Genomic DNA, 12,038 nt, shown 5'->3' with positions numbered 1-12,038 from the left:
TTTACATTTCTAGGAGGCATCTTTGTCTTTAGAGTTTGATGCATATTCTTACATGATAAAGCTACTGATGTGACAACTAGTCTTTCTCCACCCTATCTACCTCTAGGGATACCTTAGGCCTTTCTCTTGATCTAATAGGGTTACTAGTTACCCTATTATCCTTAGGATCCTAACAAGGAGGTCCGAGGATTTTAATTAGTACACACCAATGTAAGAACAATTCTTCAACATTACAACCAACCCCAAATAGTTGTATGAAATCCCAAATGGATGAATGGTAATCTAAGAAGACATTTGGATTTCCTTCAAGATTCGCAACCACACACAAACTTGAAACCCTAATTGAGTGCACAAAAGTGCTTGAAATAGGGCTACAAGCAATTAGCCCTTCTAATGATGAAAATCCCAAATAACTTGAAAAATTCCTTAATAGGGGGTCAATTAAACCACTGATCTGGACACCCTTTTTAGAGAACTCAAAAAATTTTGTGTTCTAGGGTTCTTAACCTATTCCATACAGTACAACCACAAATTTAGCCTAAAACCAAAAGTTTTAAGGGTTTAGTAGGTTGCATGATGAGAAACATGTTTTGACCTCCATAAAACTTCCACCAATGCCTCCCATTGGATTTGGGGGTTTATTACACATCCTACTAACACTTTCCAAGCTTTGATTGAAGTATTAATAACATTCAATCACTCTAACTCCTCTACACTTGCCTGTGACCCCTAGTCATACATCTTTGGCTTGCCTAGGGAATCACCATAAAATTACTTGATTTTATTTCTAAGGGCCCTCCTTTTCTGTACATTATGTTAAAGGATTCATCTCCCCATTCCTAAGTGGCCTTATATATCCTATGGTGGGAGAGGTAGTTATGACTCCATCTTGCTCCAATACTAGATTCAGAACAATAGGCAATCAAAAACAAAAATAATTTGTACAAGCAACTCAAAACCTCACAAAACCACAAAATAGCACTATAAAAAATCATAAATCAAACTCTTCTAACTATTCAAGCAATAATAATTCCAAACCTAATCCATTAAAATGCCAAAAATCCTCGAAAGCATCAAACTGTGATTATAACTTGTTGTTTGGTCTATACACACAAAATTTACTCTAACTTCCAATCCTGCAATAAGGCTGAGGATGGCCTTATAAACACATCCCAAGTCTCCCCCTAACTATTTCAAATACTTACAAGACTCTAACTAAAAATTTTCTCGAATGCAACAAAAAGTTTTCAGTGACAACATTGACAATTTTTAAGCATTTTTTAGTGTTTGACCCTCAAGCTTGCTCCAAAGGCTTCCAAACCTTGCCAAGAGCATAAAATGGATGAAAAACATGTAAGAAGGTCCTTAAAACACTCATGTTACCACTCTACCCTACAAAACAAAAATATGCTCAATTTTACCTCGTTGAGAAACTATGAGCAACTTAGACCTTAAGAGGCTTTCTCACCTTAACCTACCTCACCCTATGACTAGACTAGCCTTTTTATTAAAATAGTGGTGTGGTTGGTACCATTACAAGAAAAGATATCCTAGGAGCCCTAAGTCTTTCCATGAGCCTACCTAGGTGCCCCTGCACCATACTCCCCCACAAAAGAAAACTATGTCTCTCATGTGGACAATAGGTCTGGCAGGATGCCATCTTTGTTGAAATCTACCTCAACAACCCAAGTTGCTTCTAAATTAGGTTTACCCTTCCATTTGATGAGGTGCTCCACATATACCTAGTGTCTAGTGGCCTTCTTCACACTTGAATCCAACACTTTTTCAGCTTACAACTTGTTTGATGAAGGTACTACTATAGATTCTAGGTCAGTACTAACCCTTTTACTAATTTGAGGTACTATACCCTTGAATTCCACCAAATCTTGGACATTGAAAATAGGGGAGATACCCAAATCTAATGGCAAGTCAATTTTATAAGAATTGTATCCATATTTGGCTAAGATTTTGCAAGGCCCCACTCTTTTCATTTGGAGCTTGGTTGGCATACCTTTTTTTTAATCTAGACTTGTTCAAATGCACCATAACATAGTCACCAATAGAGAATTGAATTTCCTTCATTCTTTCATCCACCTTGGCTTTCATTTTTTGAGTATTATCTTGGATAGTCTTCTTGACTTGTTCATGTATTTCTTTCATGTTTTGTGAAAAGTCTTCAGCATGTCCACTTCTATGCTCCACTCCTCCAAGATCCCTCAACTCACATACACCCCTTGGATGCATTCCATACACAATTTCAAAGGGAATTTTGTTTGTGGTTCTATTCTTACTATCATTGTAAGCATATTCTACTTGGGGAATAATGATATCCCATGTTTGTCCATACTCTTTAGTTAGGCACCTCAAAAAATTAGCTAGCACCCTATTGACCACTTTAGTCTGACCATCTATTTGGGGATGGTAGGTTGATCCAAAGGAAAGGTTAGTACCAAGTCTGCTCCACAAAGTCTTCCAAAAGTGACTCATGAATTTTGTGTCCCTATCTAAAACTATTCTCAATGGAAGTCTATGAATCCTCACAACCTCCTTGAAAAACAAATGTGCAATATGTATTACATCATTAGTAGTCTTACATGGAATGAAGTGCCCCATCTTGTTGAATCTATCAACAAATATAGAGACACTATTGTAACCTTATTTTGTCTTGGGTAGTCCTTCTATGAATTCCATTCTTACACACTCCCATGGCCTATTTGGGATTGGTAGGAGCTAATAAAGACCTTCATTACTCATTCCTCCTATAGCTTTCATACAAATCATGCATTGCTTTACATACCTAGTCATATCTCTAACTAGTTTAGGCCAATAATAGAACCTTGAACTAGTTCTAGAGTCTTTCTTACACCAAAGTGTCCACTTAGAATTCCATTGTGTTTTTTATGTATTAGGTTCTCCATTATTGAACCCTTTAGTACACATAACTGGTTAACCTTAAATAAAAATCCATTTTGTAAGGTAAATTCAGATAACTTACTATGGAAATGGTTCTCAAAATTAGAACATACCTTAAATGACTATAGAAAGTCTTCATCCTCCTTATAAAGACTCTTGAAGCTCTCTATTTCAATGCTATGCAATTGAACCTCTTGTATTGTTTGCAATCTCTTGCTTAATGCATCTGGCACCTTGTTCATCTACCCTTTCTTATGCTTGATTGTGAAGGTGAAAGCTTGCAAGTACTGCATCCACTTCAAGTGTCTGTTGCTCAACTTTTCTTGAGTGTTGATTTAACTAAGAGCTTGATTATCTATAAACACAAAAAATTCTTTAGGAAAAAATTATTGTCTCCAATTTCGAAGAGATTGAACTAGGGCATAGAGTCCTAGATCATAGGATGAATACTTCTTTTTGGCCTAATTTTCTTTTCACTAAAGAAGGCTATTGGCTTACCTTCTTGACTCAACACACCCCCTACTACTAGGTCACTTGCATCACACTCTATGGTGAAAAGTTTCTCAAAACTAGGTAGTTGCAAAATAGGTTAGGTAGCTACTTTCTTCTTTAACATTTCAAAAGACTTCCCTACTTCTAAAGTCCACTTGAACTTAGACTTGACCCCACCCTTTATGGTATCTAGCAAAGGTGCACATATGCCACTAAAATTCCTAATGAACTTCCTATAGAATTGAGCTAGACCATGAAAACTTCTTACCTTAGTAGGTGTAGTAGGTGGTGGCCAGTTGAGGATAGCAACAACCTTCTATCGGTCCATCTTTAAAGATCCCTTTGACACCACAAAGCCCGAGTACACAAGATCTTGCTTGAAGAAGTCACACTTCTCAAGGTTTATAGAAATATTCTCCTCATGAATTCTCTAGAATACAACTTCCATAGGCTTGATGTGCTCCTCCCTTGTCTTGTTGAAGATGAGTATATGATCTAGATATACAACCACAAACCTTCTAGTGAAATCTTTAAGCACTTCATTTATGAGCCTCATGAATGTGCTAGGAGAACTAGAGAGACTAAATGGAATTACAAGCCATTATTACAACTCATATGTTTTTTTAAATGTTGTCTTCCATCCATCTCCCTCCTTAATCCTAATTTGGCGGTATCCACTCTTCAACTCTAACTTTGTGAAGTGCATTGCTCCTCTGAGATAATCCATGAGATCCTCAATCCTAGGTATGGGAAACCTATACCTGATTGTGATCCTATTTATGGCCCTTGAGTTTTTACATAGTCTTTATTTTCCTCCCTTCTTGGATACTAGTACAATAGGGACTACACATGGGCTTATGCACTTCTTGATCAAACCTTGGTCCATTAGTTCTTGCACCTGTCTTGCCACTTCTAGATTTTGGTCTGGAGTGAGCTTGTATGTTTCTTTGTTTGGTAAGGTTACACTAGGAAAAAAGTCTATTTGATGGCTTATGACCCTTCTAGGAGGTAGGGTAGCAGGAGTGCCATCACTCACAATATCCTTGTATTTTTCAAGAAATGCTTGAACCTCTGTAGGCAAAGGGTCCTTGACTATCTTGTCTTCTCCCTTACACTTCAATACCACTGCATATCCCTAGCTCTCTTCATCTTTAAAATCCTTTAAAAAATCTTTCAAACTACACAATAACACACTAGGCACCTTAGATGGTGGTTCTTCTCTTTCCAACAAAGATTGGATTTTAAAGGTTCTGCCTCCTTTTTCGAATGATATGGACTTTGCCTTCCCATCATACACTACTTCTCTATCATACTACCAGGGCCTACCTAGTAGTAGATGAAAAGCACCCATAGGTAAGATGTCACGCAATAGCCTATCCTTGTACCCTACTATGGAGAAGTCAACCCAAGTCTTCTCATTCACTAGTATGCTTTGAGCTTTTTTGAGACAAGTCACCTTGTATGGATTCACACATGGTATTTTAGTTTTTTTAAGCTTCTCAACTACCTCCTTTGATATTATGAAATTAGTAGAACCTGAATCCACCACCACCTTACAAACTTTACCAAGGATCTTGCATCTAATCCTAAATTGAGCCCTCCTATAATTAAGTTCATCAGGAGCAAGTTCTTTGATCAATACCCTTCTAAACATAAGATTCTCTCTTTTTTCTAACTCTATGTGATCCACTTAATTCTTGTTGTAGTTAGAGTAATCCTCTTGTGCATATGCCACCCTTTTTTCATGGTTTCAAGAAGAGGACTTTTTAGGGCATCTATATGTTGGATAACCTAGTTGACCATAGTTGTAACAATTCATAGTAGCAAAGTATGAGTTACTCCTGCATGATCCTATGTCTCTATTAGAACCTATTTGGTTACCTCCTTTAGAAGTTCTTTCAGTGGCTTGCTTTTTTAGCTTGGTCTCACATTGGTTTCTTTGCTCATTACCTTTACCTTGGTAATGTCCTCTTTGTCCTCACTAATTTTTGCCCTTGCCTCTATCTTTGAAGTTGGAATCTCCTTTCTTCTTATTCTTTTCCTCCACCTTTAAGGATAGCCGATGGCACCTTTAAATAGTGTTAGGTTTCCACAAACTAAGCTCCTCTTAGATTTTCCACTTCAAACCAACCAAGTACCTAGCTAATTTTGTTGGCTCTTCCTCTTGCTTCTTGGATCTAAGGAATAACCTCTAAAACTCCTCTATATAAGAGGCCACATCTAAGTTTCTTTGTTTTAGTCCTTGTATCCTCTTGTGGAGTTGAATATCATAGCCCTTTGGTAGGAAATTCTCTCTTAATTTGGTCACCATGGAATTCCAATTGGCTATAGGCTTCTTTTCTATATTAATCCTCTCATCTTGGACATACTTTCACCATGTCAAAGTTGAGCCTCTAATTCTTGACATGGCTACTTTGACCTTTTGTGCCTCTAACACCCCTTTACACTCAAAATGGTTCAACATGTCATCCAAGCAATCCATTACTACATCTATATCCATCTTTCCACTTAATAGTGGCACACCTTCCAAAGCTTTTCCACCTAGGGATTTTATAGTTTTCAAGAAATGTTCCTCATTCAAGATAGGTTTTGGCTTAGGGAGAACATCTTCTTCTACTATCTCCTTACCCTTCTCATTACCTTCTTCTTCCTTCTTTTTAGCTGCATCAACAACTTCATCCAACTTTGTCTTCACCTCTTCCAAGGCTACTTCAAGGAGCCTATTCTTCTCCTTTTTCTCATCAACTTCCTTAGCTAGCTCTGCATTAGTCACCATACTTGACTTACCCACTGACTCTCCAGTAGTTGTAGACATGCACCTCCTTCCCAAGTCTTTAACTTGCTCTGATACCACTCTGATGTGACAACTAGTCTTACTAACTAGTCTTACTCCGCCCTAGCTACCTCTAGGGATATCTTAGGTCTTTCTCTTGACCTAATAGGGTTACTAGTTACCCTATTCTCCTTAGGATACTAACAAGAAAGTCTTAGGCTTTAACTAGTGCACAACAATGTAAGAATAACAACTCTCCAACATTAAAACCAACCCCAAATACTCATATGAAACCCCAAATGGATGAATGGTAATCTAAGAAGGTATTTGGATTCCCTTCAAGGTTCATAACCACACACAAACTTGAAACCCTAATTGAGTTCCAAAAACCATGCAAGATTTCACAAAAATGCTTGAAATAGGGCTATAAGCAATTAACCCTCTTAATAAAGAAAATCTCAAATAACTTGCAAAAGTACTTAACAAGGGGTCATTAAACCATTGATCCAGACACCCTTTTCAGAGAACTCAAATATTTTGGTGGTCTAGGGTTCTCAACATGTTCATATAGTATGACCATAAATTTAGCCTAAAATAAAGGGTTTTAAGGGTTTAGTAGGCTGCCTGATGAGAAACATGATTTTCCCTCCATAGAACTTCCACCAATTCCTCCCATTAGAGTTGGGGATTCATTACACATCCTCCTAACACTTTCCAAGCTTTGATTAAAGTATCAATAACATTTAATCACTCTGACTCCTTTGCACTTGCCTATGACCCCTAGTCATGCATCTCTAGCTCACCTAGGGCATCACCATAAAATTACTTGATTATATTTCTAAGGGCCCTCCTTTTCTATACATTACAGATCCTATGGTATGAGAGGGAGTTATGACTCCATCTTGCTCCAATATTGGATTCTAAATAGTGGATAATCAAAAACCAAAATAATTTGTACAAGAAAATAAAACCTCACAAAACCACAAACTATTACTGTATGGAATCACAAATCAAACTATTCTAACTATTCCAATAATAACAGTTTCAAATCTAATCCATTAAAATGCCAAAAATCCTTGAAAGCATCAAACTATGATTATAACTTGTTGTTTGGTCCATACACATAGAATTTACTCCAACTTCCAACCTTGTAATAAGGTTGAGGATGGCCTTATAAACACATCTCAAGTCTCCCCCTAAATATTTCAAACAGTTATAAGGCTTTAACTAAAAAGTTTCTCGAATGCAACAAAAAGTTGTCAATGTTGTCATTTTTTAGGAATTTTTGCATTTTTGAGTGTTTGGCCATCAAACTTGCTCCAAAGGTTTCCAAACCTTGCCAAGAGCATCAAATGGATTTTTAAAATGGTAAGAAGGTCCTAAAAACACTCATGTGACCACGTTACCCTACTAAACAAAAAGATGCTCAATTTGATCTCATTGAGCAACTTTGAGCAACTTAGACCTTAAGAGGCTCTCTCACCTTAACCTACCTCACCCTAGGACTAGACTAGCCCTATTATTTAACTAGTGGTGTGGCTAGTACCACTACAAGCCAAAATATCCTAGGAGCCCTAGGTCTTTCCATGAGCCTACCTAGGTGCCCCTGCACCAGTTACTAGTGGTTCCTTGTTTATCACCTCTTCTATCAGGATTTATCATGATTGGTTTTTGGTATCTTCATCAACCAAATACATGGTGACACATCATAAGACTTTATAGGATTCATACTTTATTTGTATTCCCCTTTTGTCTTCTTATCCACAATGGGAAGCACTCTTGCATTGGTACATGATTTATCTTCTTCCTAAGCGAAGAAATGTTGTTTATAGGCATTGGACTATGTTTTTCCTTCAAGCACTCACCATCCTTGGAGAAGATTATTCACTATGGGGGGATATCATTTCTCTTTGTTTTCATCCCATAGAGGGATTATTGTTTGTATGTGCATGATGTATTTCATAACCTCATTTCCTTATGAGGTTTTCTCATGGTAGGGATCATCTTTATTTTTGGGGGAGGGTTTTTCCCATGAGGTTATCCCTCTTTCTCTATTTTATGAGAGATTGCAATGTTTTTAATATTATACATGAGTACGTAACATGGCCTAGTAGTCGTGACCCATCATGCATTATCATCTATCTTTTGTAACCTTAAATGTATTTTGCTAAGTTACACTTAAGGGGGGTGTTGGTGTAATTAAATACTACTAATTATTATTACCTAATTTTTCCCTATAGGCTTAATCAAGTAGATCATTTTTTAATGATGTAGGAGCATTTGTGGGTTGTTGGAAATCTTGCATCACCCAAAAAGATATTTGCTTTGTTTTCTATTTTGCAGTTATCTATCTAACAGTTTGAATTGGCAATCACTTGATTTCCCTTTCTAGATTCTACGAGATTGGCTTATTATCATAGACCTATCATGGAACACTCTCCTAAGTGCAAAAAAATTAATATCAAATTTGGCAAGAGTTATGTCTCATCTTCTTGAGTGTTGATTTCCTATGGTGTTCTTGATACGATGCCTGATATTTAATTTAGTGAGGTTCTATATTTAAGAGTTAGCTTGGGTGCTCTTGGATCTAGACATGTGGTTAATGTATGGACCTATTTTTAAGTTCACATAATTTTTTATGATGTATTATATATTTGTTAATTAATTCATTGAGGTTCAGTCCTATATTATATAACATATTTCCTATTATTGGAGATTGTAAACTCAAAGTTGACATGTGCATCCTGGTGGCTACATATGTAATGTCATTGAGTCTTTTAATATAGTATCAAGGAAGTAGAGCAAGAGAATAACTCAAGAGTTATGAGTTTGGCTTATAATGTGGAATATATTGGTTGGAATAGGGAAGGCCTTACAACCCAGCATATATTTGGTTTATTTGTTGTAATTAAAGATATGTTGTTGATAAAAAGAGTTTTTTTCAATTGTATCTTGTTTACTTGTGTTGTTATATGTTGGGGGATTGTGTTATAATGATTTAGAATAACTAAGAGAGGGGGGTGAATCAGTTATCCTCAGGTCTAGATGTACTAATTCAACTTTCACTAACTTCAAAAAGACTAATCAATATCATAAAACAACTCTGCCCATATAGCATATCATTAACAATTTAACTTTTCATGCAATTTACTAACTCATTGTTTCTCATATGTGTCAACTGCTAGTAAATAAACTATTGTAAAAAGATATAACATGCATAAAAATAACATCCACACATGTAAATAACATTTTGACACCATGATTTAATGTGGAAACCCAGTTTGGAAAAAACCACCAAGTAACATACTACCAATTGTTCACTCTTATGAAGTGAGCTCGATCAAGAGCCAAGCTTAATATGGGTTATACAACAAACTATTAAATGTGACCCTATTAAAGGATTTAATCACCTCATTAGGAGTGGCCTTGTTAAAGGACTTTAAATCATTATGTTATAATTTCAACTTGATTAAAGGATTTTTAAAATGATTGTTAGATCAACCTTGATTAAAGGATTTTGACTAATATAATGGTTTGACTGATGTAAAGTACAACTCACTTTGAAAATTCAGATCTCCATTCGCTCATTTATTGGTTCATTGATTGGTCTCCATTTATATCTCCATCACTGATATGCTTGGCATCTCCTCAAGAAATCACTCTTAACCAAACTCTTCACACTTAACCTATGTTGTTCTTCTCTTCACAACTTCACCTGAAGATTCTCAATCAACAACAAAACAACCTCAAAAAATATCTCTTATGCCTCCTTAAATAGGTAATTTTGATCTTTTTCCACTTAAACATCATCATTGATCTTAGGGTTAGGTCTGATTCATCAAATCCTTCGATCATTTTGTTCTCATTTTTCTTTTAGAAACTTCTAATAAAATCCTTGCCTTTAATCATTGTTAGCCATTTTTGCCCTCCTACCAAAATTTGAGTTTTTCCTGCAACATGGCCAATGTTCATATGTTCAAATATTCAAATGATCAAATGTTATAAGGATACATATAAAACCTTGGGTTATTTTTATATCCTAAGTCCTCAAGTTGTTTCACGCTATAAACACCTTAACGGGCCTACATCTCCTCAATCATCTGATTGAAAATGGATTGACGAATATCACTATGTTGCTACAAAAAATTATACATTGAATTTCCATAATGACATAATGAAAGTGTGACATGTGTCCAAGTGGGGCCTCTTGTTGCAAGTTATGTGTAGTAGCTGATAAAACATTGAGAACCATAGATTGAAAATAGATCTACAGTCATTGCATTATCGTTATGAAAAATTTATAATCTTTTTTTGTAGTGACATAATGACAATGTGCCTTGTGTTGCAGTGGGCCACTTCCTTTTGCAGCTTGTAAGGATTCCAGAGGAGATGACAGGTATTCCTTTTTCAATTGGTCATTTTGCAACTAAGCAAGTTCTTGACATATTTGACCAACACCATTAATTAAATCTGAAATCAACAAATGTCGCTTTGTCGCTTTGAAAAAATGTATGATCTTTTTTTGTAGTGACATAATGACAATGTGCCACACATCTAAAGTGGGCCTTTCTTCTTTGCGGCTAGTGGAGTTGTCAGATGACATAACAACTATCAAAATTTTATTCAATACCTTTTGAGGTGGGTCAATTCCTTGACATCCCCTTGCCCACTGTTGATTTGGAGATGATTAATGATTGTCACTTTGTCACTATAAAAAATGTACAATGAATTTTCATAGTGAGATAGTGATGATGCAAAACATGGACATGTAAGACCTATTTTAGTTATGGTCCATAAGCGAAGGGCTGTCAGAATTAGTTGGCATAGGGCAAGGTTTTCATTGGTCAAGGTACAAAAAAAGATCGATGCATCTTCAGGACCGTCTAATTAAAGGTAGATGTTCAGCTATCATTATGTTGCTAACCAAAGATGAGAGGTCATTATTCATAGTGAGATAGTGATAGATTGACACGTGTCTCAATAGGCCCATCATAGTTATAAGATGTCATATCTTCTCCATCATCAGATTGAGGATAGATTAAGGGTCATCACCTTGTCACTATAGAAAGTTGTACAATCAATTTTCATAGCGACATAGCAACAAATTGACATGTAACTAATGGGCCCAAGTGGAAAATTCATGAATGATTAGATAATCAACAAGTCAAGGTAAAGTTAGAAAGTCAAACAAGGTGACAGAATATTCAAATGGTATTGGGCCATGTGGCAGGATTAGGACAATCAAATCCAGTTGACTTGCTAATTTATCTAATTTGGCATGTTGAGAACTAAGCAAGCAGTTCTTTTAATGGAAGATTTGATCATCTACAACCACTTATGAATATTCTCTATGCCTAATAAATGTAAGGGGACACTCCATCATCACCTGGTTATCCATTTATCTAGTTATGCAGATACTTCCACCATTTTTGTCTTCTCATGGCTTCATTTGGTGAAAGATGTGATTTTTTTGCATTTGAACATGTATTGAGATCAGATCCTCCTCAAATTTGCAGTGATTATTCTCTGCAATCTTAAATGCAGTTGGTGTGCTTTGCCTTAAGTTAGAAGCAATCTGAGTTATGCTTGCACTATAAAAGAAAATTTTGTGACCCTTCTTAGGGTCGAACTTTTTTGATTCATTAGTATTTCATTTTATGCTCTAGTACTATAATTTTACTTTTCTCTATACATGAATGTATTTTCTATCTTACCTCATTCTCCCATTAATATAAGTGCATAACTTCCTTGCCTTTGTTGATGTTTTGTCTTCTATCCTTAAATTTGCATAATAGTATCTATTTTGCCTCAGATGTTATAGAGTGAATTTGCTTCCTTTTAGCATTTCATTTTGTTTTTG

The sequence above is a fragment of the Cupressus sempervirens genome, chromosome 4, assembly GCF_028749045.1.
Source record: "Cupressus sempervirens isolate cs-2001-9-10 chromosome 4, ASM2874904v1, whole genome shotgun sequence".
Taxonomy (NCBI): domain Eukaryota; kingdom Viridiplantae; phylum Streptophyta; class Pinopsida; order Cupressales; family Cupressaceae; genus Cupressus; species Cupressus sempervirens.
This window is presented reverse-complemented; position numbering follows the sequence as displayed.